Consider the following 25,114-nt stretch of genomic DNA (forward strand, 5'->3'; position numbering starts at 1 on the left):
TTTCACTTCAAACCAACTCATCTCCATCCCCCTCTAGCTCCCAAAGTAGGAATCCCTCATGAAGCTTCTCCTCAAACTTAACTTGAGCTGAATGAACAATAAGATGGACTGGATGAGCAACTGTGGGAGTTCTACAGTGTATTTTCCTTCAAAGAAGAACAACACAACTCAATAGGCTCCTACCAACAACGACATCATGTCCCACAAGAAGGAAGGGGGTGAAAAATAGGCAGGGAAATCCAATAACCAACATAATATAAACCAGATTTTTCAACCCATGGTACACCATAGTTTGATAGTGTTTCTCAACCTCAACCTTGATAAATCATGATAGTGTTTCTCAACCTCAGCAGTTTTAAGGTATATGAACTCCAATTTAAAATTATGGTGGCTGGGGGAATTCAGGGAATTGAAGTCAACACATTTTAAAGTTGCTGAGACTAAAAGATGCTGGTTAGATCATAGCTTCCAGCTCCACATAAGAGACAGAGAGATTGAAATGGGGAGGGCAGAATTACCAGTCAAAACCTACTTGGTAACGACAGCAATCTCTGAAATGTTTGAGCACAGGAGAAATATAAAAAATAAAATAAATAAATGTTTTAAAGTTCCTAATTCTCATTGTTTGTATATGGGGAGGGCTGTGATAACAAGTTCTGCTTAACCTTGTTAATTCTCTCTATGTTTTATTGCATTTATTAATGTTTCAACTTTAATAAGTTGTCAGGTGCAAAAAACAAGGACCACATGTGAGGTTCAACTAAACATATTTATTGCTCATGCCTAGGCACAAGAATCTACTTAACTAATGGTTAGCACTATTATGACATTGAGGTAAAGGTTCCCCTTGCACATATGTGCTAGTCGTTCCCGACTCTAGGGGTCGGTGTTCATCTCAGTTTCAAAGCCGAAGAGCCAGCACTGTCTGAAGATATCTCCATGGTCATGTGGCTGGCATGACTAGACACTGAAGGTGCACGGAACGCTGTTACCTTCCCACCAAAGGTGCTTCTTATTTTTCTATTTGCATTTTTTACATACTTTTGAACTGCTAGATTGGTAGAAGCTGAAACAAGTAATGGGAGCTCACTCTGTTACGCGGTGTTAGGGATTCAGATTGCTGTACTACCAACCTTTCTGATTGACAAACCCAGCGTCTTAGCCACTGAGCCACTGTGTCCCTATTTTGACTCTAGGTAAGGGTTAACAGAATTCAAGGGAGGGGTATGGTCTATTTATGGCTACATAGAGACTCAATGTTGATTCCTCTTTTGACTCCGGGGCTCTGCCACTCCTCCTCTATACAGTATATCTATGAACATGACTATGTTCTCCTTGGAAGGGCCCTTTTGGAGGGGGTCAGAGGTGGTATTCAGCCGGTTCTCTCTGTTTTGGGCGAATCAGTAGCAGAGACTGCAGGAGGCTCCACCCACCCACCCCGACATAATGTACAAGCACTATGCATGCACAGAAGGCCATGCATATGCACAGACACGGCGCATGCAAGCGAAACATTTGCAAACCGGTAGGGAAGGTAAGTGAATCCCACTGCTGGAGGGGGTTGATCTTTCCTGGGACAGATTTTTCAAACAAGCAATTGATGAGTTTTACAATGCAAAAGACTGATGGATAAAATTAGGGTGCTTGCTTAGACTTCAAAGGTGAAAGTATCAACCAAATACAAGAAGCAGCTGATGGTGAGAGATTACAGAAGGACGGAGAAAAAGGAAGAGGGAACAGCAGACAAAACAATTGACGGCTTATCTCATAAATGACTACTCAGCCCAGGTGGGAAGAGACCAAGAGGCATTTTGAAGGATTCAAAAGAGATTCTCTGACTTAATTCATTATAAAGGAGCCTGAGGATTCCTTGGAATTTGGTATACCAAGGATTCTGTATTGCCAACTGTCTATCTGGATTGAAGTTACAACAGATTACAAACTGTACACCTTTTATGCATTTTTAATAACTTACAAGTGAAAGATTTGACCCAAAGATGGTCTTCAGCAGGTTCTGAGCAGTTCTGGAGAACTGGTAGTGGAAATTTTGAGTAGTTTGGAGAACCGGCAAATACCACCTCTGGCTGGCCCCGCCCCCATCTATTCTCTGCCTCCCGAATCCCTGCTGATCAGGAGGGAATGGGGATTTTGCAGTAACCTTCCCCCTGCCACGCCCACCAAGCAACATGTCCATCAAGCCATGCCCACAGAACGGGTAGTAAAAAAATTTGAATCCCACCACTGATTTGACCCATTAATTATTTCATAGCAAACTTTATCAAGAATTTAGAGCCAAATTCATTACGTCCTTATTAGTCCAACTATATATTTTTAGTTTGGACAGGGAAAAAATATATTTTCTATTGTCTGAAGGAGATGAACTTGTAACAAAAAAAAGTTGCATTGTTTACCATGGCTGCAAGGAAGATACAAAAGAACACACTGAGAAATAGCAGCTTAATATTAAAGAGCATGTATTGAACGGATATGATTGCTGTAATTTTAGAAGTATTTTGCTAAAGCGTATGGTTGCAAATGTTTAAATGTGAAAAAACACAAATATAGTGTATTTATCCCAAACAAAAGCAACTTTAAAGTAACTTTAATGCAATCTGTGTAACTGTTAGTTCTTTGATTTTTGCCCAGTTATGCAGGGCAACACATTAATACAGAAATGATAACTAGATATCATATTCTTCTCCTAGCCACATCCATAGTCCAAGGCAACAACATTGTGCATTTCCTTACTAGCAGGGCCTATCAGAAGCAGCCAATGCTGTAAGAAGGAAAATCCCAAATTATAACACAATTGGGACATGAGTGTAATTCAATGTGCACTTAAATCCATTTGTCCACATGCCTTCAGATTGAGGGTTGTGTCTATCATCTCTGCTGGACAAAGCAAAGAAATATTGGGATCAGATTTTTATAATTCAGAAGATTGTTAAATATAAAAATGAACCCTTAATTTTTCCTCTTAGGTTTGATGGACAAAAAAGTTTGAATGAAAATTTGAAACTTACTATAGCAGCAAAAATCTTATACACGCAAAGATGGGAAGGTATACTAATTCCCACAATGGATGGTGATGGCGAAGGTGATGGAGTTGGCAGAGAGGGCAAAATTGACTGTGTTAATTAAGAGAGAAAACATTATCTAGTTTTGTTTTTATTTGGAAGCTTCTTCTGTCTTTTAACTCAAAAATGAGAAAAAAATAGAAGTCTAATTTTAGGTTTTGATTATTACAGTGATTTTTTTGTTGTTCTAGAAAGGTTGTAAGTTGTAACTTTTATATTCTATTGTACTGAAAAATATTAGAAGTCAGTACTTTTTTCCTTCCTTCCTTCCTTCCTTCCTTCCTTCCTTCCTTCCTTCCTTCCTTCCTTCCTTCCTTCCATCCTTCCTTCCTTCCTTCCACCCTTCCCTTCCCTTCCCTTTTTCTTTATTTCCTTACCTCCCTTTCTCCCTCTTCCTTTCTTCTTTTCTTCCTAATGTGTTAAAATTGTATTTGTATTTATATTTTAACTTACAATAAACTGTAACATTTTTTTACAAAAAATATTGGGATATGAATACATTGCTTAGGAATCAAGATCCAGCAGTGAGACCACAGGATCAAATTTAATATCCTTTTTTGCAGGCCAAAAATGTATGGAGCAATAGGCTGTAGCTCTATCAGAGGAAGAATCACTATTCAACTCTGTGACACTTAACTGCGTGGCTCCTATTTTTGCTGGCAGAAGCAGCAAATGTAATGGAACAAGTTGTTTCAGATGAAGCTAGCAACTAAGCACAAGATGACACTTCAGTTCCTGGTCCAGAGCTACACACAAAGTCTCTCAAGCATTTATCTAAGTCTTCATGAGTATTACTTAACAAGTAGGACAAAGGAGAAAAGCAAGCCTTGATGCCACCTCATCATAGGAAAGTATCTGAAAAGGAGGAGAGTCTGGAAGAAGCTTTGAAACTGGGAGAAGAAATCTTGAAAAGACTTCTGGCTTCCAGGGAGTTGGATTTTTTTTAAGCCTGCTAAGATCAGTTCTAGGCTGTGTCTTCCTTGCTTGTAGAATCTTCCAATCTGTGGTCTCCAAAAGCTATTACTTATCTTGGGTGTCCTCAATTTTTCCTTTTCCTGTGTTATCTGGAAAGAGGGAAAGACAGGCAGAAGAAAAAATGCGGTGGGGAGGGGAGAAATTTTTTACAAGGAGATAAATTAAGGCCCTGGAAAAGAAGCTTCTTCTTCTTCTTCTTCTTCTTCTTCTTCTTCTTCTTCTTCTTCTTCTTCTTCTTCTTCTTCTTCTTCTTCTTCTTCTTCCTCTTCTTCTTCTTCTTCTTCTTCTTCTTCTTCTTCTTCTTCTTCTTCCTCCTCCTCCTCCTCCTCCTCCTCCTCTTCTTCCTCTTCCTCTTCTTCTTCTACTACTACTACTACTACTACTACTACTACTACTACTACTACTACTTCTACATCATCATCGTCATCATCGTCGTCATCATCATCATCATCATCATCACCATCATCATCATCATCATATTAGAAGAGAAGGTGCTGATGTACATTGGTGACCTATGATGGTTAGATTTGGCCTCAGTGTTCCTGACAAATTGAAATATACTATAGCATCATCAGCAATATTCAAATCCATTGCCCTTTCCCATTCTAGCCTTCTTCATCAGGTTAATTGATTCCTTCCCACCAACATGAGTTGATCATTTTTCCTTAGTAAAATTCCATTTGATTTTATAAATACAAAGCTATCTAGTGAGGATAGCTTCAGTTTTGCTCAATCTAGATGTAAACGAGATACGATAGATTTGGTGAAGTAGTAGGCTGAGTGCCAACATTATGTTACTGATTAAAATCAACCTTGGACCAAGAAAGTAGAAAAGTAAACTTTTGAAGAACAACATATAGCCACTATCTGATCTGATTGTAAGGATATCATTTCATAGATTGCTTTCCCTGCCTAACTCATGATGTCTCTCTCCTTTTACCTGTCAAAATATTTCCTTAATCTGAACTCCTTTATATTTATCTCTGCCAGTTCTGAAAAACAAAACCATGTTGACTTTAGATCATGTCCTGGACACAACTTTAACTTTCTCAGCAACATTGTGAAATGGTTGGCACTACCTTCTTCCAAGGTTGTTTTTTTTTTTCCTTCTCTATTTAGCTTAGAGTTTTGACACCCTTCTACTCATCCTCAAGACCCTGCTTAGATTCTGAATTCAGAGAAGGTTCTGCCAGCTGTTGAGATTACCTCCCCATAGTTAATCACTATAGTTAGTCATGCTTGGTGGTAAGACCTGATCTTTCCATTAGCCAGAAACCTGGCTCTTATAGCCCCAAATCCTAAGGGATGCAAATCTAAAATCAGTAGCTAAGAAGAAGCCTTTCCAGTAGACCAGATGGTACTACTTGGCCTCCCTTAGAGGCCTGGCAGCTCAAAAGAAATGGCTGTGAGCTGAATGTAGCCAAAGGAGCTGGTGCATCTTGCATAAGCTTGGCCAGAAGTCTTCTCTTGAACAGCACCAGTACCCAAAGGACAAGATGAATGTTGACAAAAAAATAGGGGAAAAGTAAAGCTCTCGATAGTTTCTATGAAGCGGTTTGCAGCAGCTGGTGAGGACGGTGGCCTCACTGAAGCTGTGCAAAAAAACCTGCTGTCTGCTTCTGCTACTATAGGTAGGAGCCAATAAAAATGCCTCATTAAATCATAATGGGGCCTTGGAGGTGATTTAGTCCAGCCCCTTGCACATTGCAGGATCTTCAATGAAGGATGAAACGGCAGTATTGCTGGCAAGTGACTGTCCGTCTCGTAGCCCCTGCCAGCTCTCTCCCGGCAGGCTGTTTCACTGTTGAAAAATTTCCTCGGTTGAGAAGCTTCTCTTAACATTCAGCCCAAATCTGCATGACTGACATTTCCATGAAAAAAAAAAAACAATGCTGCTCCATCTTCTGCCTAGAGAAGATCTCTCCCATACTTCCACTTTTCCAGGTTTAAAATATTTGGCTTCTACATGTCTTGTAGAATTTAAGGTTGCCCCCTTTCTCTTTTTCTTTTCTTATAGGCTGATGATATATAATAGAATAAAATAACAGAGTTGGAAGGGACCTTGGAGATCTTCTAGTCCAACCCCCTGCCTAGGCAGGAAACCCTACATCACTTCAGACAAATGGTTATCCATCATCTTCTTAAAAACCTCCAGTGTTGGAGCATTCACAACTTCTGGAGACAAGTTGTTCCACTGATTAATTGTTCTCACTGTCAGGAAATTTCTCCTCAGTTCTAAGTTGTTTTCCTCCTTGATTAGTTTCCACTCATTGCTTTTTGTTCTACCCTCAGGTGCTTTAGAAAACAGTTTGACTCCCTCTTCTTTGTGGCAACCCCTGAGATATTGCAACACTGCTATCATGTCTCCCCTAGTCCTTCTTTTCATTAAACTAGACATACTCAGTTCCTGCAACAGTCCTTCGTCTGTTTTAGCCTCCAGTCCCCTAATCATCTTTGTTGCTCTTCTCTGGACTCTTTCTAGAGTCTCCACATCTTTTTTACATTGTGGCGACCAAAGTGAATGCAGCATTTCAAGTGTGGCCTTACCACAGCATTATAAAGTGGTATTAACCACTTTATGATTAGAGGTTAGACAGGAAAGAAAGCAAAAGCTTTTCAATGTAGGATGATATGATTAAAAACTAGAGTAAGAGTTAGAAATAAAGGGAATATTAATGTATTACACTTTTAGTTGATGAAATTGAAGAAATAATGACAAAGAGGTGGAATATTTGAATAATGATAGATTGTAACTTAATATAGTATATTGTAATGGGAATTTCATAGATTGATTGAATGCAATAATAATCCTGAATTTGATCAGTTTTGTTTGTGTTGGGATGTATGGCGCCCACATGCCACACTGTTCATGCATTGGTTTGACATATATATATATATATATATATATATATATATATATATATATATATATATATATATATATATATATATATATATATATATATATATATATATATATATATATATATATATATATATATATATATATATATATATATATATACACATACATACATACATACATACATACATACATACATATATATATATATACACATACATACATACATACATACATACATACATACATACATACATATATATATATATATACATATATATATATATATATATACATACATACATACATACATACATACATACATATATATATATATATATACACACACATACATACATACACATACATACATATATAAAAAATTAAAAACTTAAAAAAATAAACAAGCTTCCAAAGTACTGGATGCTATATCTCTTTTAATGCAGCCTATTTTTTTTTCTTTCTTGTTTTTTTTTACAGTTGCATCACACTGCTGCCTCCCGCCCAGCTTCTCCACTGAAGCAGTTGAATCTTCTTCTCATTTTCTGCTGCCAACTCTGATCTCTCCCATCAATATCTGTACCAGAGTTGCAAGACCTTCATTTATCTTACTTGACTTCCCTTGTGTTGGTTTCAGCTGCGTTCCAGCCTATCAAAATTCTTTGGAATCTTAATACAGGACTGCAAATGGAATATTCATTATGAATTTTTTATGAGTATTCATGCTCTGCCTCACACCGAAAAGTTTAAATTGGTTCTAATCCCTTAATCTAACTTTGCTGTATATAATTTAGTTCAATGGTTGAGTTTGTACAATATGCAAAAGGAGACCTAAATAGGTTGGGTACATTGTAGAAGCCCAGCAATTATTTCTCTGTCTTATGTGAGTGTTGCAACTACATTTTCCTAACCCGAGTGTAGGGGTGTAAAAATAATTGAGGAACTTTTACAACTGAGCCGAGGTGGCGCAGTGGTTAGAGTGCAGTACTGAAGGCCACTACAGCTGATTGTTATCTGCAGTTCAGCGGTTCTAATCTCACCGGCTCAAGGTTGACTCAGCCTTCCATCCTTCCAAGGTGGGTGAAATGAGGACCCAGACTGTGCGGGCGATATGCTGACTCTGTAAACCGCTTAGAGAGGGCTGAAAGCCCTATGAAGTGGTATATAAGTCTAACTGCTATTGCTATTGCTATTGCTAATGAATGAGAAACCACCCTTAGTAGTAAATTTGGAGAAAACAGAGTATTCAAAACAGGGAAAAATAATGGCAAGTATGTATAGTTTCACTTATACAGTGTAAATACTTTAGAAACAGCAGGACTGGAAAATATGGCAAGTGGAAGATAAATAGAAGATCGGCTTCACCTTATTTAACAATCTGAAAAATGGAAGCAACAATGATTTGTGAATCAAAAGGAAGAGAGATTACATGGAATTTTAAGAGGACATTGCATCTGACTTGATGGTGATTGGACATCCATTTATGTTGGTCTATGGCTGTAGTTATTTCACGCTTTAAAATTGAAAGCTTGGGACAATTTAATACTGGTGGAAATAAATACATAAAAGTATAAGACCTCATGATGAAAGCATGACCCCTATATTGAAAGCATTCAGGGCAAAAATAGACCCAATGCTAACCTATGATGCAGAATTGTAGGGCCTTAATAAAGCTATAGAGGGATGCAGTGGCTCAGTGACTAAGATGCTCAGCTTGTCAATCAGAAAGGTCGGCAGTTCAGCAATTTGAATCCCTAGTGCTGCGTAACAGAGTGAGCTCCCATTACTTGCCCCAGCTTCTACCAACCTAGCAGTTCAAAAGCAAGTAGAAAATGCAAGTAAAAAAATAGGAACCACCTTTGGTGGGAAGGTAACAGCGCCTTCGGCATTTAGTCATATTGGCCACATGACCACGGAGATGTCTTCGGACAGCGCTGGCTCTTTGGCTTTGAAACAGAGATAAACACCGCCCCCTAGAGTCGGGAACGACTAGCACATAAAGGGGAACCTTTACCTTTAATAAAGCTATAACTTATTGAATAAGTTCAGACCCTTTTTTAGGATGAACACTGGGAACTGACAGGAACACATCTGCTTCTACGATCAGAGTGGAAACAAGCATCTATTCCTTAAATAATCATTTCATAATTAAAATGTTCACATACTGGTAGAGGATCCATTTGAGGATCTGATAAGACTTCCTAAGATAGGCTTAATAGAATAGATACTGTAAACATGGCCCAGCTCAACTTCTGGGTCAGCCAATTTTCCAACATGGATTTTCTTCTCAACATCTACTCTCAAGGGCCACCCAGGCAAGGGATTTTTTTTTAAACAGAGAGTCCTAGATATTATTGCTCAAACCAACATGGAATTGTTGGCTAAAAATAGATCCCTGGGTTGGTTGGCTAAGAATAAAACTATTTTTCAACTTGAAAAATAACTGTCATTGACTTTGACAGAAATTTTAAGAAGGGCCTACTCTAGAGAAAGATTTGAGTTGTTGGGTTCCATGGGTAAGTATGGAAGCTTCTACCAGTTGCCATCTTAGGAGAGAATCTGCATGTGAGATACCCCAGTAATTGAAAATATTTTTCATATCTTATTCAACTGTCTAATATATTAGGTTTAAATATTTATCATTGCTATTGGAAAGAACAGCCCACTAGGATCTGAACTACAGATTGTATTATTTCCTCCTAGGATCAAATGTACATATTGCATGAGGACTGCTAAGTTTATAAGTAAGGTAGTGGTCCTAAGTGCCGGATACATTGAACAAATTGGGATAAGTTTGATTCATGTATCTCTTTACTGACTTCTTGTGTTACGACATATGTATTACTGGTATATCATTCTATTTTCTCCTACCTACTTTATTATGGAATGTGTAATATGTGCTGAATTTTACCTTACCTTATCTTATTTTATTGCTAAGGTCACAAGATTATGTTAGAATATTCATGGCTGGGAGAGACATGGGTACAAGGTCAGCCAATGAATAGGCATAGCAACTAAGTCAGCCAATGGGCGCTAAAACAGATCTGAGTCTGTGCTGAGAATCGAAACTGAAACTATTCTGTCTGCTCTGAACTCTGAGATGATGATGTTCTCTCCTGCTTGTATTCTGATTGCAACTTCTACCACTTTGAAATAATCTACTATTGGTATTGTACTTTTATTTGTCTGTTGTTATGTATATAAAGAAGTTAGAATCCAGCTGAATCAGTTATCTATGTATGCTTTCTGGATTTGATTTTTCTGCAACAAACTCTGACAGATTAATCAATGAATAGACTACTACTACCACCACCACTAATAATATTACTACTAGTAGTAGTTGTACATTATGAAAGCAAACTGGAAAGTGAAACATCTATTATAAGCTGCCCAAAGTTGTTTCCTGAGATTGGTGACTATAGAAATCAAATAAATAAATACATCTGTGTTATTACTGGTATTATATAGTAGACAATGAAGGTATCAGTCAATTGATTAGTGAACTTTCAGTTGACAGTGGAGAAAAGAAGGTGATTAGCAGCTTTGTTTTCATGTACACAAAAATAACTAAAAATGGACATTTGGATGGAGAAGTAAAAAGGGGATTACTCTTAGGGCATTGACAAATTTAGACACAATCCTGAAGAATAAGGGTATTCTTATGACAACAAAGACAAGAATAGTTAAAGCAATGATCTTTACAGTGATAAAGGTTTGGCTGTGAAATTTGACACTGAGAAAGAGCAAGAGAAAGAAAATAAACTTTGAATTATGGATTTGGTGATGGTTCCTAGGAGCACCATGGGCTGCAAGAAGAACTAGCCAATCAATCCTGAAGCAAATAAAAACTGGTTGCTCTCTTGAGGTAGCGATCAATAAGCAAAACCTCTCATAGTTTGGACATGAGATGTGAAATGATGGATAACTATCCTTGGCAAGATTGAAAGAAGCAGAAAGGGGAGGCTGATGGAGAAGATGAAGATCACAGGAATATCCTTGGAAAAACTATAAATTATTGTTGAAGACAAGTTGAAATGATGAGCATTTGTCCACAATTTATCAAGAATGGAACCCAACTTGATAACATTTAACTCTGTTGTTAAATGAGTATTTCACATTTTATCTCTGTCAATGCTCTAGAGGAAAGATCCAAGCTGATGCATGTTGGTCGTTTTCTATCTTTTATCATTTCTCCAAGATAAATTTCTGAACATTACTTTGAAGGTGTCTTTTTGCAAGATAATCTCCCACGATTTTCCAAGCTTTAGATATCCAACAAGTTGCAGTTCAGTGGTGAGAAATTAAGGTCCTGCACATAGGCAGGAAAAGCCAAATTTCACAGGTATAGAATAAGGGGTACCTGGCTCAACACTGCTGTCTGAGAGAGAGTCTTGGTGTCCTAGTGGACCATCACTCAAGAATGAGCCAGCAATGCTCTGCAACTGCCAAAAGATCAGTTTTGCAACTACCACCAAGATCACAAGAATCAATACTGCACAACTGAGATCATATTTCAAAGTTCTGGTCACCACACCACGAAAAACAACAACCCTGAAACTCTAAAAAGTGTGCAGAGAACAACAACAAAGATAATAAAGGGCCTGGAGTCTAAATAATATGATGAATAGTTGAGGGAACTAGGAATGTCTAGTCCCATGGTGGCGAAACTATGGCATGTGTGCCAGAAGTGGCACACAGAGCTCTCTCTGTGGGCATGCACACTGTCGCCAGTTGCTTTTCTGGTTTCCGGCATGTGCGCTGGCCAACTGGTCTTTGCAAAACGCTGGAAACCTGAAGGCCAGCTGACCAATGTGCATGCATGCCATGGAAACCCAAAGACCAGCTGGCCGGGATTCACATTGGCCATCTGGTCTTTGGGTTTCTGGTGCTCTGGTGTACACATACATGTGCACCCATTCCAGTTTGGTGCCAAAAAGGTTCACCATCACTGGTCTAGCCTATCAAAGAGAAGGGTTAGGTGGGACCCAACAGTCTTCCAGTACTTGAGAGGCTGCCACAAAGGGGAGGGAGTTTACTTAGTCTTCAAAGCACCAGAGGGCAGGACAAGGATTAATGAGTGGAAGCTTGTTAAAGAGAGCTCAAGCCAGAACTAAGGAGAAATTTCCTGACAGTGAAAACAATGAATCAATGAAACAGCTTGCCTGCCAGAGTTGTATGTGTTCCATCACTGGAGGTTTTCAAAAACAGACTGGACAACCATTAGATCAGGATGGCATAGGCTCTCTTGCCTTGAGCAAGAGATTGTACTAAAAGACTTCCAAGCTCCATTCCACCCCTATGATTCTGTGTTCTAGGATATTAGTGGGTGAGATCACGAAATGATTATTTAAAATTGATATAAAGTGCGTTGGCAATGACCCTTGGTCTGATCCTTGAAAGATAGAATAACAGAGTTGGAAGGGACCTTGGAGGTCTTCTAGTCCAACCCCTTGCTTAGGCAGGAAACCCTACACCACTTCAGACAAATGGCTATCCATCATCTTCTTAAAAACTTTCAGTGTTGGGGCATCCACAACTTCTGGAGGCAATGTTGTTCCACTGATTATTTGTTCTAACTGCCAGGAAATTTCTCCTTAGTTCTAAGTTGCTTCTCTCCTTGATTAGTTACAATCTATTGCTTCTTGTCCTATCCTCAGATGCTTTGGAGAATAGCTTGATTCCCTCTTTTTTGTGGAAGCCCCTGAGATGAATTCTGTTGAATGAAGAATGCTGGTACATTAGAGCTCTGAATATTGTTTTAGGATAAAAGCCAAGAGGTCTCCAGTTTCCCACTTTCTTCAGTGTGAATAGAACATAAACTAGAAGGATGACGAGGCACTGACAAGTGCCTTTCTATAATCAACTCAGCTAACCCAGAAGCATGGAAAATACAAATAAAGGTTTCCTCAAGAGACTGGGATCTAGCATTTTTCTTGCTTCTGATGCATCACCACTAGATTCCTTAAAATGCCTGCCTGCCCATATCCTGATTCTTAAATACCTCAAGGAAGTGAACCTTACGGACTTCAAATGCATCTGGTGAATTTCCAAAATAATTGGGGTTAGAGCATGAATTAGTGCTGACAATGTTTAAACCATGGTGATTTGCATTTATTTCTACCCACTACTGCCTCCAGAAGGCTTCCAAAGTGAGACCTCACAAAAGATGTGTGAGTCACGCTTCACAAAAAATGAGAGGTGGAAACACCAAGAAAATAAAGTAAAAAAGAAAAAAAACAGGCATATAAATATAAACGAGCATGCCATGATGAATGGTTTATAAAATTAGAACCATAAGGGGTAAGGATATTCTCCCTTGTAATATTTGCTGTCAAATGTCTCTCAGCTGATATTAGAACAGGAAGTTGCTCAGGCAGTTATTCAAGGATCAGGTCTTTGATAACTAAACTAATTGTAAGAATTGAGAAAGGAGTTAGAAAGAATTCCACAGACTGCCAAGTCTGAAATCCAAGCCCTATTTATAGTAGAATTAAAATTCAATTCTTGCACGTCATCCTCCCACTTGCATGGTGCAAAGGGCAGGAAAGAAGGTTACCACTTGTCCATGTATTGTATTCTCAGCCTCTTTGATGACCTTAGCAAAACCAGCTTCCACACTAGGACTTAGAAGTCAATTGGTACAAGTTTTAAAGGAGAGATCTAGAGAGAATTATTGAGTTGACAGATAATGCTAAGCCATGGCTTACCAAACAGTGGTTTACTGAGTATGTCACAACTGTGCTAGGTTCACAAAACACAGAAAATCCTGCCCAATCTGCTCATCCTCAAGACATGTGGTCTTCACGGTCTACAAATTTCAGCAGTGAATGCAGGAGCTAGGAATTCTGCATGTTAAGGTTCACACCACAGCCAAATACCCAGGTTGGAGAAGGCTGTGTGAAACCACATCAAATTTCAAAATCAGAACTTAGTTATAAATAGCCAAGCATATTATGGTTTAGTTGAACCTTGCTAATGATGTGGGACTACAATGAAATTGCTCTTCTCAGGAAGAAAGGAACACAATCCAAGGGCGTGAGGAGATAGTAAACCCCAGAGCTGGATAGGACAGATAGAAAGAGAGTTAGGTTAGCCACTCCATAGAATCTCTCAAATGATATCCATTGCTATGAAAATAGTAAAGGTTTAGTCTGGCAAGATTCGGTCTATTGGGTGTAAGCAAATAAAGAACTGTATTTTGGCTTGATTGTTCTCTGTCATTCTTAGACTGGACTTGACAAGGGACACTTGTTAGCTAAATGAAATATATGTGCTGTATTTTTCAGACTATAAAATGCACCAGAGTATAAGTCGCACCATGATTTTGAAAAGGTAATTTTTTTGAAAAAGGGGGGGGGTCACTCTGCAGGCCCCCCAACCCTCTGCACACCTCATTTTTAATAAAAAGGGGGGCATGCAGAGGCTTTGGGGGGCTTGTAGAGCGCTCCTGGGGGCTGGGTGGGGGGCAAAAATGGCCTGCTTTTTGCAAAAAGGGGGGGGCATGTAGATGCTTTGGGAGACCCATTTTTTGCTCCTTTTTGCCCTCCCCAGCCCCCAGGAGTATTTTGCAAGCCTCCCAAACCCTCTGTACATCCATTTTTGTAAAGGGGGCGGGGTTTTAGTAGGCCAAAATTGCTGTGTTCAGTGTATAAGCTGCACCCAAATTTTCACCCTCTTTTTTGAGGGGAAAAAGGTGCATCTTATACTCCAAAAATATGATATTCTGTGTGGCCTGTCACTCCTTTCAGCCCAAACAGACCTCACAAGGTTGCTGTTGTGAGGAAAATAGGAGGAAGAAAGAGCTCTTGCTTTTATCAGGGCATCGGTCAGGACCCTGACAATTAGGCATTTTTGGTCTCTTGAGTTACTTATAAAGTAGTAAAAGTGGATAAAAAACTAATAAGTAAATAAAGTAAATAAATGAGTGATATGTTGGGAAAAGTTCCAGCTAAGTGCAGATTGGCAGTAAATTATTTATGCTCTTTTTCAAGTCAATCCAATATATTTCTATCCTAATATCCATCCTGCAGTTACATGCTCAACATCAGCTTTCTTTTCTCCAGAACCAATTATTTTCCCTTTTCCATCAACTCCTCCACAAATTGCAAAATTGTGACTCAGCTGGACCTGGATGCGGAATCATCCTCTAAAATTTCTTTTAGCATCAGGCTTGGGAGACTAGTGGCCCACAAAATTGACGTGAATTTTTTAAAAAATGGTAGCCACAGCTTCATTAAAAATATCAAAGCATACATAGCAATGTCCCCAAATTAAATCGCTAAAGATCTTATAAGTGAAACCCAGCAATTTAGATCAACCTTTCAAAAACTTTCTACTTTCCAGCTTTCTTGGAAGTACAATTCTATTTATTTAGAGAATTTATAAATGTAAAGGATTTACAATTGCCATTTAAAGATAGAAATGCCTACTGCTGAAAACCAAAAACCTACTGTGGGTTTTTTTGACCCCCAAAATAAGCACTTGGCCTTATTTTCGGGGAGGTCTTATTATTTTTGAGGTGCAGGAGGCAGCGACTGTGGTCACCTCATGGCTGCTGCTGTCTTGCAATATTTTCAGGGAGGGCTTATTTTAGCACATGTGCTCAAAAGCCCAATTGGGCTTATTATCCCGGGAGTCTTATTTTCAGGGAAACAGGGTACTTTGCTTTCTCTTCTTTTACTATTTTCTCCTAGCTATGAAAAAAAATACATTTACATGAACATAGTTTTCAAAGAGAAGAGATTTCTCAGGCTCACCCTTTGGGATTTTATAGGTAAATTCAACCCTGGGTAGAAAGAAAGCAGAAAGATAGAGAGAGTGGCTTGACAAGGATAAGAAAAGAATCAGAAACTAGCACAAAGCATGACAACCATGCAAAGCCTTGCTTTAAGCTTTCCTAGAGATGGTTTTCCTTTTTCAAAATAAAATCAAAACCATGTTCTGTTATAGCATACAGTGTGTCAGGTTTCCGAAAGATGCCCTAATTAATTCATGAGCCTCGAGCCAAGTTTCAAAAGAAATCCAGTCATTTTTTAGGAACACCATTTCAGCAATACTCCATTGCAGTCAGATGCAACCTCATTTAAATTATGGCTGAACTTTGCCCATGTTTCTCCCTCCCCTCAGTCTCTGTCATAAATCACATTCTCCAATGAGGTGCATGCCTCACAAGCCTGCTGTAATAATCTGAGATCCAACTCTAGTCGAAGGTGGAATGCACTCCCCCCCCTTTTATTACCATGGTAACTTGGTAACAGACCTACAAATGCTTTATAAGTTGACACAGTGTTTTTCAGGGACCTTAGAATAGCAAATTTTGCAGACACCCCTAAAAATATTTCTTTTTGAAAAAAAAAGTAAAATTAAATCTTGCTTGAGTATAATTACATGAAACATGACAAAAACAAATGTAAAGAAAACTCCCCCCCACACACACACCAGTCTATGGCTAGTTAGATTGTGGTACAATTAAGCCAACTGTGCATTCAATATGCAACAATTATCAAGCCTAGAAAAATGTGCATTTTGAAACCCATATCACTGGATGAAGATGAAACATGATGTGAAATTAAATCAGTGGCACAAACAAGACCCAAACATTATTCACATCTGCAGCCTTTTATATTCTTCTCAAAGGCTATGAAAGGAGAACCAGATGTTTCCTGAATCTGATGCACATGGAGAGCCCATGCATACTGACCCAAGATCGCTGTGTCAATTTCTAGAAACACCTGTCAGTGTAAAGTCTAGTCAATCATTCATCATTTTTGCAACACCCAAGTCAAGGGTTCATAGCCAGCATTAGCAATTTTCCATGCCCTGACCCAGAATCCCACAGCCCTGTGACTGACCAGTAGCATCTATTAAAAGCTACAATGACATTATAATGATCTAATTATATGGCAAAATTGTGCAAAGGATGTGTGTGGCTTGTTTATTGTCATTCATTGCACTCAGTATACAACACTGTGTACTGTTAGAGTTTCTCAGAGGTGAAATCCAGCAGGTTCTAACAGGTTCTGGAGAACCGATAGTGGAAATTTTAAGTAGCTTGGAGAACTGGCAAATGCCACCTCTGGCTGGCCCCAGAGTGGGGTGGGAATTAAGATTATGCAGTATCCTTCCTCTGCCATGCCCACCAAGCCATACCCACCAAGCCACACCACACCCACCAAGCCATGCCCACAGAACCAGTAGTAAAAAAAAAATGAATTTCACCACATGTATGTATGTATGTACGTATGCATGCATGAAATTTAGATGTTTGTGTATTTGTCTAATCTGAATGTAGGGAATGTTCTGTTATATTTTTTTATTATAGAAATATATGTGTAGTTTTAGAATTGCTAATATGATGCATTCATGAGTTATATGCTTTGTTCAGATTAAGAAATAACAATAGATAGATAGAGCCAAAGTCAGGAGCCAAAATGAAATAAATGAGTACAGGTTTATTTCATGCCAACCCTCTCTACAAGAATCTGAACTACTGACAGTCAAGGAAAATTGGTGGTAGATAAGAGTCAACGGAACTCAAGGTGGGCTAGACTTCAATCTCTTGTGGTAGAGAAGGGATTTGAGACTGATAACATGATTGAACTCTCCCTTAGGCTCATCCTGGTCATCTCCTGCAATACAGGTAGTCCTCAACTTACAAAGTTCATTTAGTGAACATTCATAGTTACAATGACCCTGAAAAATGTGACTTATGACCGTTTTTCATAGTTACCACCTTTGCAGCATCCCCATGATCAGGTGATCAAAATTCAGATGCTTGGAAAATGGTTCATATTTATGACCTTTGTTTTATAGTATCCTTCCCCTGCCACGCCTGCCAAGACATGCTCACCGAACTGGTAGTAAAAAAAAAAAAAGCAGTCCCATTGTTGAATGTAACATCCTTTCAGTACAATTGCACAATTGTATCATGTCCTCATTTTATGATTTGGCCATCCCTTGCCTTCAATCCCGGCCCTTCAGGTATCCATGTATATCCCACAAAGGAGCATAAATACCTGAAATCTATCTAGAAAAATCTATCCATCAACTTTTTTCTCCTTGGCCTCACTCGGATGTGATGAAAGGGATCTGATTTTTCCACATTATTTCCGAGGAGAAAAAGATTTCAGACAAAGCTTTCCTGGTTCTTTACTTTCCAGAGATCAGGAGGGAACTTCTCTCAGTGGGAGTTTCAACAGTGGCCCTGTTTTAACTCTAACATGATAGAGAACTTCCTCTCCTTAAGAATCTGGGAGAAATCACCTGGTCCATTTTTCTCTTGTCAAATGTGATGGGTAACTTTAAAAGGCTACCTGCCTCTGCTTTAAGGAAAACAGTCTCCTCAGGAGACTCTAAAAAGCATCTAGAGCAGGGGTGTCAAACTCGCCTTGTCACGGTGGCATCACGTGACATATCAGGACTTCCCCCACCCCTTCGCTGAACCGAGCAGGGCCAACGTGTGACGCATCTGGCCTGCGAGCTGCGAGTTTGACACCCCTGATATAGAGCTTTCCAGAGGTTTGGAGTTTATGGCTCTCAGAAGTCCTACACGCACAACAAATAACTGGATATTCTAGGACCATTATGGCGAACCTATGGCACGCATGCCTGAAGTGGCACATGGAGCCATGTGGCCTGGCACGTGTGGTGTCGCCTGTTCCTCTTACGGGTTTCTGGTGGGCATGCACATGCGACATTCAACTGGCCTTCATGCATTTGACAGTGCCGGAACCTGGAAGAGCTGGTCTTCCATTCTCCAGCACGAGCATGCGTGCCAGCAAATGAGTGTTGTACACACATGTGTGCCAGTAACAGGAAGACAAGCATACCAGAAACTGGAAGTTCATTTTCCACCATGCGCATGCCCTCTGGGCAGTTCCTCTCCCAGACAAGCATGCACGTGCTCCCTTTTCAGCACTTGGTGCTGAAAAGTTTCACCATCACTGTTCTATGAGTTCTCACCTTCTATTGGGCTGTCGCCTGGGGAAATGGAAAAGCAAGCCATGTGTTTCTTTAACTATTGGCATCTTCTGTCAATTCATCCCTTAAGGTCTCCCTCAATGCAAACAGTCACTCCCTAGTGCCATATTTATTTCCAAAGATGCCCCTGAGCATTCCTATGGGGCCCAAAGGTATTGTTTCAAAATTAAATTGGTGGGTAGCCACAATATAATCCTGTCTCCCGCATTGTACCCATCAGGCTTCTTTTGACTGGCCAGGCAAGAAAAAGCAATAATACATTTTCAAGGACATGAAATCTCTGATAAGTTGATTTACTATAGGAAAGCTGAAGAAGCCATTTTAAAATAATTCCAGAGACTGCTGTGAATCAAACCCAAGGGCTATTTATAGTGAAATCACAGTTCACTTGCTTGTACCAATTTCTCCCAACCACGAGGTATATGAGGGCTACATGTCATTCTCTTGTTGCCAGGAGAGATGGTTTCTCTCCATCTCATGGTTTGGTAACATCCTGATCTGTTATCAAGATATTTGTTTAAAATTAATCAAGAACTAGCATCACCAACCTTAATCACCCACCCTGAAAATGGCCATGTTAAGAGGTAAAGCACAAAAACATTCTGGGAGGTTAAAGCAAGTAATAGAATAACAGAGTTCAAAGGGACCTTCGAGGTCTTCTAGTCCAACTGTTATGGTCCACTGGCGGCCTGAAGAGCTGGCAACAGAGTTGGACAGTGAGGAGGTTGGGGAGGAGCATGGGCCAGTCCTGGAGTCTGGGGAAGCCTCAGATGAGGACTCTGCATCAGAGGCAGGGGGGGGGGGCAGGGCCATCTGGGAGTTATATGCTGCTTCCAGAACCTCCAGAGTCAGACATCAGCGAGGCAGAGGAACAGCGGGAGGCTGTTCCCAGTGCACTCATGCACAGAGCTGCTAGAGGCAAGAACAGTTAAGAAAAAAAGGGGTGAGTCGGGAGTAAGGCTTGGAGACGATTGACCTCCCATAAGACATAAAAGAGGAGCAAATGGACATGAGCCTTTGCAGGAAGCAATTTTGTTCATTCTAATCAGTTTAAACTCTGAAGCTCTGGTTTGACTCTGTGCTCCGTGCAGTCTTGCAAAACTTGCAATTAGGTCTCTGGCAGTGTTTCAAGAGAGATAAAGGTGGGTGCTTATCAGCATTACCCTGAAAGACTGTGACAGATTTCCTTCTGACTCTTCACAAACTGTTTGTGAATCATTACAGGCTATGAATGAACATAATTCAAACCCATTTAAATAAAAGAGGGTTTTGGGGACTAAGGGTGTGATTTTTACTGTCTCAGGAAGCCTAGGTCAGAACACCGACTTCCTACTCAAGCAGGAGACCTTATACTATTCTGGACAAATGGTTGTCCAATCTCTTCATAAAAACCTCCAGTGATGGAATACCCATAACTTCTAAAGGGAAGCCATTCCACTGATTAATTGTTCCTGTTGTCAGGATATTTATCCATATTTCTAGGTTGGTTGTCTCCTTGATTAGTTTCCATCCATTACATCTTGTTCTGCCTTCAGGTGCAAGGAGAAGAGAGTATCTCCAGAAGATCTAAGTGTTATGTGTCTGAACATGTTCTTCACAGGTATGTGGCAAATACTCAGCCATTATTTGAGAACCTCTACTACATGCCCCCCCCCCCCCAATTCCCTCCCATTCAAACGATGCCACCTTTCCTATTTGTGATATAATTTCAGCCAGATATTGTGGGAGAATCCAATGAAGTTGGAGGTCAACTTAAGGGAGTGAAGTTTGTTTCTTTGGGGCTTTTTCCCTCTATTTTTCTATTGGTCTTATTTTTTATACTTGGTCCAGAGGTTTTCCAGCTAAGCAAATTGATACTCCAAGTCAAAATGGATTTTCCATTGTTACCCAAAACACATCTCTCATCAGCCAAAGAAAATTCAAAGGAGGACATTTGAGGGAATGGCTTGTGAATGTAGTCTGGAAAACACTGCTGAAACTTCCAACTATCAAGAAATATCAGATTCTACCAGGATGATCATCTGGAAAAGAACTAGGCAATTTTCTACTTAACTTTCATCTGTATTTCATTTATACTTAAGCCAAATATTTTTAATGTATCCTTTGGAACATCTTGCCCCCTGAGTGAAGTCAGCTCCAATCCTCCAGACCTTCCCTGGCTCTGCCAGTTGGTTTGAGCTTCAAATGGTGGTCTCACATTCAGCATCATTGAAATATTAATAACATATCTCACTTCCCCAGTTCTTATCCTACTTCCTCCCTCCAGTGGTAGGATTCAATTTTTTTTTACTATCGGTTCTGTGGGTGTGGTTTGGTGGACATGTCTTGCTGAGTGTGGCAGGGGAAGGATACTTATCCATTCCTTCCCTAATCCAGGAGAAAGGTTACTGCAAAATCCCCATTCCCTCCTGATCAGCTGGGATTCAGGAGGCAGAGAATAGATGGGGATGGGGCCAGTCAGAGATGGTATTTACCTGTTCTCCAAACTACTCAAAATTTCCATTACCGCTTCTCCAGAACTGCTCAGAACCTGCTGAATACCACCTCTGCCTCCCTCCCCATCTGGCAAGAGTGCAGAGAAGAGCAACAAAGCTGATTAGGGGGCTGAAGGCTAAAATATATGCAGAATGGTTGCAGGAACTTCGTATGTCGAGTTTAATGAAAAGAAGGACTAGGGGAGACATGATAGCACAGTTCCAATATTTGTGGGGCTGCCCCAAAGAAGAGGGGTTCAATCTATTTTCCAAAGCACTCGAAGGCAGGACAAGAATCAATGGATGGAAACTTATCAAGGAGAGAATCAACCTAGAACTAAGGCGAAATTTCTTGACAGTAGAACAATAAACCAGTGGAATGGCTTGCTTCCAGAGGCTGTGAGTGCTCCCTCACTGGAGGCTTTTTAGAAAAGACTAGACAGCCACTTGTCCGGAATGGCATAGGGTCTCCTGGTTGAGCAGGGGTCTGGAGTAGAAGACCCCACAAATTCCCTTCCAAATTTATTATTCTGTCATTTTAGCTAGGACTGAGTATTTGAGTACATTTAATTTATTTTGTCCATAGTTTTATCTTTTTTAATATTGTAAGCCTCCAAGAATTACTCTGTGGTAAGATGGGCAAACAATACTTTTTACAAACAAATAAGTAAATGCTTTGCCTTTCCTGAACTCTGACAATAACTGGTTACCTTCTAAAATTACTCCAGCTTTGCTAGAGGGTTATCCTGTTCTCTTCTTGCTTTGTCTTTTTTAAATTCTGATCTCTCCATTCCTCCAGAGACTCAGACATTGGCAGATTAACAGTGGAAGCACACCTGAATAATTGCTGCCCAGAGAGTGGTCATAACTTCTTCATCTCGGGATGCTAAGTGGAACTTGCACTGAGGCCAAGGCATGATAATTACTCCATGAAGAATACAATACGATTAAAAATACTGCAGATTTGGCATGTACCACCATGCTTACCACAAAACAATCTGGTCCCCTTCCCTCCATTGGTGGCTATTTTTAACAGCACGTCCAAAGATAGATTCTGTGGCTTCGGTTCCAACTGAGCTAAGCCATAGTTTGCTTCAATATGGTACACTAAACCACAGCCAGCTGGCTTGTGTTACCCGCTGCAGTTTGCACTATTCTAAATAAAACTGAACACCTTTTGGCTTTGGCGACATTGGCTGAACCAGTTGTGAAACCACAAAGGGCAGTTTGCTATTTTCTGATTTCCAATCAGGTTTAATAAAGGTATCATTATACCTATAGAAGCCTCCTATTTCTTACACAGAGTTCTCTTTTTTGACATGCCAATTGCATGCTGTTATGAGTCACTTTTCTCTCCAAAAGTCCTCAGCAAACTTCTGAACAAGGCCCCACAATTTGTCATTCATTTCTACATGAAAAGAAACTGAAAACCTGGGTTCAAAAAGAATAATTTGCTCACAGCACCCTGAGGAGAAAAATGGAAGAGGGGTAGCCTTTGATGAGTCCCAAAGTCAAGGCGGTGTCAAAAATCCAGGCCTCTCACAATGCCCCAATGGATGCTGGAAAATTCAGCTCCATTTGATGTTTTCAGGCTTGGAAACCCATTGGTGTTCTACCACTGTTTCGCCATCATGAGCACAGACTATTAATCATTGGTAAACTCTTTCATTTTTTTAAAAAAAGACCAAGCTATTAAACGTTTTTCAGGATTTGTAGAAACCAGTTATTGTGGTTTGCTGGTGGCCTGCGGAGCTGGCAGCAGAGACGGACAGTGAGGAGGTTGGGGAGGAACATGGTCCAGTCCCTGAGTCTGGGGAAGGCTCGGACGAGGGCTCTTCATCAGAGGCAGGGACATCTGGGAGTTATGTGCATCCAGAGCCTCCAGAGTTGGACATCAGCAAGGCAGAGGAACAGGGGGAGCCTGTTTCCAGTGTGTGCATGCGCAGAGCTGCCAGAAGGCAAGAACAGTTAAGACAAAAGGGGCAAGGCTTGGAGATGATTGGCCCCTCCCATAAGACATAAAAAGGAGCAAAGGGACGTGAGTCTTTGCAGGAAGCTACTTTGTTCATTCTGGTCGGTTTAAACTCGGAAACTCTGTTTTGACTCTGTGTTCTGTGTGGCCTTGCAAAACTAATTGGCAATTAGGTCTTTGGCAGTGTTTCAAGGGAGATAAAGGTGGGTGCTTATCAGTCTTATCCCAAAAGACTTTGGCAGACTTCTGTCGGACTCTTTACAAACTATTTGTGACTCATTACAGGCTGTGAATGAACTTAATTCACAGCAATAAAAAGAGGTATTTTGGGGACTAAGTTTGTGCTTTTTACTTTCTCAGGAAGCCTAGGTCAGAACACCAGTATGACTTTACCAAAGAAAGGAGAGAGATGAAGGAGTCCTTGACAAATGGTGTAAAAGGGCCACCTTCTCTACCTGGCTTTCTCAGGGATCTTAGATCCCTACCTCAGGAGGACATTTCCCCAACTTTTTAAAAGTTTCAGAGATGCCCCCCTTAATTCACCTGACCTAAAACCCCAAAGCCCCTACCTCAGGGAGCTCAAACACTGACTTTAATGCTCCTTCATTAAGTGTTGAAAGAGGTAATGCACAAATGATGGGAGCTGCAGAGGTAAGGGGGATGACGAGGGAGCGGATAAAGGAAGACTCAACTCAAATCTGATAAGGCACAGCGTGAAGCCCATTCGAAGGCTTACACTGTGGAAACAACATGCAGTAAGAAAGCCATTTTTTCCAGCATGCATTGCATCTGCAAACTCATGGCCTGCTGAGTTGTTTTGAGTCTGAAGAGACTGATACGTTCTCCCAGAGTTCAATTACAGAATTCTCAGAGACACAATGTGACACCTTGAATGACATTCTCGGTGTGAAAAAAAATGTCTTGCATTCACGCCAGTTAGGATGCCACAATGGATGCATAATAAATTACAACTCTATCCTGTTTCCCATTAAAATAAGACCTCCCAGGCAGTGGTGAAATTTTAAAAAAATTGCCACCGGTTCTCTGGGCGTGGCTTGGTGGGTCATGTGACTAGTGGGTGTGGCCAACTATTTAAAAATTGTAGAGCATTTTTTTCTATCTATTCGCCTGAGCTGGTAGTAAAAAATTCTTTTGAAGTAAAAAAAAAGGTTCAGCTGTGTCGTGCGATTGTGGGAACCTTTTTTCTCACTTTTTAAAGCATTCTTTTTACTACCAGTTTGGGTGAATAGGTAGTAAAAAAATTCTTTAAAAAGTGAAAAATAAAGTTTCGACAATCACATGGCACAGCTAATTGTCATGGAAACTTTCCCCCCCACTTTTTAAAGCATTTTATTCCTGCCTTTCGCCCAATAGTTTTAAAAAGTGGGAAAAAGGCTTCCGCCAATCTTCGGAAGCGTTTTTTTACTACTGGTTCACAGAACCAATGACAATCATCCCTACAGGTTCGCACAAACTGGTGTGAACCGGTAGCATTTCACCCCTGCTCCCAGGATAATAAGCCCAATTGGGCTTCTGAGCACATGCACTAAAATAAGCCCTCCCTGAAAATATTGCAACACAGCAGCCACCATGAGGTGACCACACTCGCCGCCTCCTGCACCTCAAAAATAATAAAATCTACCAAAAAATAAGGCCACACACTTATTTTGGGGGTCAAAAGAAATTAAGACCCTGTCTTATTTTTGGGGAAACACAGTATTTATATATTTGCTTAATTTAAAACCGCACATTTCACTGTAATGATTCTGGGCAA

The 25,114-nt window shown here is 40.1% G+C and overlaps 1 protein-coding gene across 4 annotated transcripts in view; it reads right to left on the reverse strand.

Annotated features, from left to right (window-relative positions):
• The window catches only part of ADGRB2 (adhesion G protein-coupled receptor B2), a 253,569-nt gene that overhangs the window by 135,301 nt on the left and 93,154 nt on the right, over window positions 1-25,114 (reverse strand). The window lies entirely within an intron of this gene.

The sequence above is a fragment of the Thamnophis sirtalis genome, unplaced genomic scaffold (assembly GCF_051295495.1).
Source record: "Thamnophis sirtalis isolate CommonGarterSnake01/CBP01778 unplaced genomic scaffold, rThaSir2_p1.2 scaffold_13, whole genome shotgun sequence".
NCBI classification, from domain to species: domain Eukaryota; kingdom Metazoa; phylum Chordata; class Lepidosauria; order Squamata; family Natricidae; genus Thamnophis; species Thamnophis sirtalis.